The sequence below is a fragment of the Pteropus vampyrus genome, unplaced genomic scaffold (genome assembly GCF_000151845.1).
Source record: "Pteropus vampyrus isolate Shadow unplaced genomic scaffold, Pvam_2.0 Scaffold260, whole genome shotgun sequence".
Lineage (NCBI taxonomy): Eukaryota > Metazoa > Chordata > Mammalia > Chiroptera > Pteropodidae > Pteropus > Pteropus vampyrus.
Window position 1 is genome coordinate 1,745,019 of NW_011889041.1, and position 3,836 is coordinate 1,748,854.

Sequence of the window (3,836 nt, forward strand, 5' to 3'; positions counted from 1 at the left end):
TAACAGTGTATGGTATAGGGTATGACCTTGCCAAGTGTGTCCATCCACATGACATGATTTATGAGATGAAATCCAAAAGAAGAACTAAGGGCTAAATAAAGGGAAAAGGTCATTTTGTGTGAAGGGAAGGATGTGTATAAAGACTCTTTTTGGAAGGAAGGGACAGGATACATTTGGGAAACTCATAAAATGCTAGTGTGGCTGAAGCATGGGGGGACATGGGGGAATATGGATGTGTAGATGCAAGTTGATTAATAAAGAACTCGTGAATTATAATATGCAAAAAATTCAGATGGGCAAATGCTTGAGAGTTATGTTTTAAGAGCCTCAACCCTCTCTACAACCATGTGCTCAGTGTTCAAGACACAGAAATCATCGTCCCACCTGTATATTTTGTTCAGTAAAAAAAGGTAGAAATAATGATGAAATTACTTAACAGGAATTAATTTTGTCATATGATGCTATGTCATTATTCCAATAAATGTTTCTTAAACACCACCCAATTCCTTAAGACTAAACAAATACAAAGAGAAGATGTTTATCTTTCCTCCTATTAACTGGCTGTTAAGAAGCATTTAAAATGAGACCTTTTTTTAAAGTTTTAAAATTACCTTAAGGTTCTGATAATGGGAGAAGGAAATAAATGGTCAACTTCTTCCCTATTATTGGCCATCAATCGATATTCGATTATAGTTGAGGGGCTGTGGTAACTATAGCAAGAAAAATTTATTGTCTTTTTGGATCTGGCTATTCAGATGTGAATCACAATGTAAAATTGTAAAATATGTTCGAGAAAACAAATAGGGTGTAGTAACAAACTAGAGATGTTAATTATTTACTATTTAGCCTTTATTACACACAACTGTGTTGTCTGCTTTACACTGGATGATAAACTTAATATGGAAGAATCTCAAAGACTATGCTTGGAAAAGAGCAAAGAAGAAAAATCACCCTATAATTGGATTTTACTTGACTGTGCAAAATGTTGAGTTGGCTTAGTATTATGTAGGGGTCAGCTTAGGAGATAATATGAGAATGGTTGGAACATTTTCAAAAGAAAGTGAATTCATATATTTGAAAAGAACTTATATAAGGCCTAGTCTACAGAGCCTTAAGTTAAAATTCTGTCTTATTTTCTAGAAACATCATTTAGGGAAATAAACTATGTCTAAATTTCTTTGTGACCCTCAAAGAACTTAAATCATAGCCCATAAACTGCTGATGTGCAATTCTTTATTTGATGTTATTTTTGTCAGTATATAAGCCTTTTTCTAGAATATTGGCATTGTTCTGGAAAATAACCTGTATTAGAATTTTACAAATCTTCAGTTCTTTGTAGAATCATGTCAATGTGAACCAATAGCAAATACTTAAGATGGAATTAATACAAGTTTTATTGACTCAAGGTGCTTTGCCCCAGCTGTCAGACACCGACCAGACTCCTTAGCTATTCTTCACCCTGAATTCATAAAGAATAGCATTCTCATAGGACAATTTTAATTGGAAGCATATTTTCCCCCTATAATGCAAACTCAGGGTCACGACAGGTAACCTGAAATATTGTTCTACCATATGTTATCCCCAGAAAATATATTCCTCAAATATCATGATACACAAGGGGTAAAGATTACATAAGTCTTTAGATAAACTTTCCATCAAGTCAGTTTACCATAACTGAGTGGCTGGATTTCAGATGAAGACAACATAAAATTTAGATTATGGTATATACAAGGAAAATGAAAATTTTGTCCACCTGTTTAAGCGCCTATCACTTTTGTATTAAGCTTTACAGTGTGTTTCAGGATATTTAAGGATATTTAAGAACATATATATGGTCATATGTTCTAGAAACCAGAAAATGTCAGGCTTTTTATTAAAGTTACATATATATTTATTTTTATAGAAAGCCTTTAAAAGAAGTAAATTAGTAACATAATTTTCATTCTCATAATGGAAGAAATATTAACAAAATGTTTTCTACATTAATGTTTATTTGCAAGTATATTTAAAATATTTTTGAATACTGACGTATAATTTATTATTAAATATAATTTTTAAATTTCATGGACATTTAAAAATTCTAAGCCTTTGAAAATGATCAGCTTCAAAATGTTTTCAATTCTGATAAAAAGTAATTCTAAATCCCTGCTGTATAATTGCTCAGGCATGAAGAGTTATCAAGACTAATACCTACCCTCTTTTATATACTGTAAATTAATTATGCATCATAGTCAGTCTGGGCTGCTATAAAAAATTAACATAGACTGGGTGGCTTATAAGTAACAAATTTATTTCTCACAGTTCAGAAGGCTGAAAGTACGAAATCTGAATGCCATCATGGCTGTGTACAGGTGAGACCCTCTCCCAGGTTGTAGACTGCTGACTTCTTGTGGCCCCACATGAAAGAAAAAAAGTTAGAGAGATCCCTGGGTCCTCTCATAGAAAGACACTAATCCAATTTATGAGAGCTCCACCCTCACAATATAATTTACCCTCTGAAAGCCCCACCTCCTAGTACTATTGCATAGGGGGTTAGAATTTCAACATGAATTTTGGGGAGATTAAAACCATTCAGTTGATAACGTAACATTAAAGTTGAAATGAATAATTGCCTATTGCATTTTTTGGTCTAATTCACGATACCAAGAAAATGCAAATGGGATATGCTGCCAAAATTCTTTAATGATACCATGATTGATATTAATTTGTAAAGATATTCATGTAATTATATATTTAAGTTGTTCACATTTGACTTTCAGCTCCATGAGGGCAGGGACATTGTCACATCCAGGTCTACCACAAGAATTGGACATTATTGTGTCTCAAGATTTATAGAATTAATGATCTTACCCTCATTAAAGAAATCACATTGGAGACTATAACAATGGGAAAGCAAGAGCAATTTTGTGTTCCAAAATACAGAGCATCCAGAAGACACTAATGTGGCCTATCCAACAACCAAGAATGGTTTTAAGATGAAAAGCACTGAAGTCAGGGATTCTTCAAGGGGCCCAAGACTTAGTTACCATAGTTCTACATTCACATATAAAAGGAAGGCATCTAAAACATACAAAAGCAATTAATAGATTCAACCTTAATTCTCTCTTGGTTCTCTTTCATACATATAACTTCGCGTATATAACTTTTATATTTCAGAAGTCTGGTTTGACCTCTTTCAGGTATCACAGTTGACCCCTCATTTTATTGGTTTTTCACATGCCTACTGATATGTGCCCAAGCTTCAGGTTAATTAGTTACTAGTGAGAGAAGATCATTAGCTCATTTGCAGCTACTTTGGCCCATTGACGGTTCCTCAAAGAAGATTAAAGAAAATTCACTATCAAATTGGATTTTCTTAGCACTGGAGTGTTAATGTGGCTCTTTTAGTTTCTAATTGGCTTCTTTTTTAAAAGATTCATCCCCTCTCCTTACCTCACAACAGTTTTGAAAACATATGCAGTACAATAAAAAAAGACTAAATTTGAAAGAGGGAAAATTTTCAGTTCCCATCCCAATTCAGTCCCTTATCAACTGTATAACTTTGAACAAATTTTTTTAATCTCCCTAATTATTTTTCATCTATAAGAAGAATCTAGCGCATACTAAACAGGACGCTGTTATTAAATACATCTTAGAAGAATGTCATGCTCAGAATAATTACTTAAATAAATGTTATCTATTTTGATAGATTGTATTGTTATCTCCAATATGACCTGGGCTTCTCTGAAGGAAGAGCATGCATGCCTCGCTGCCTCGCTGCCTCGCTGCCTCGCTGCCTCGCTGCCTCGCTGCCTCGCTGCCTCGCTGCCTCGCTGCCTCGCTGCCTCGCTGCCTCG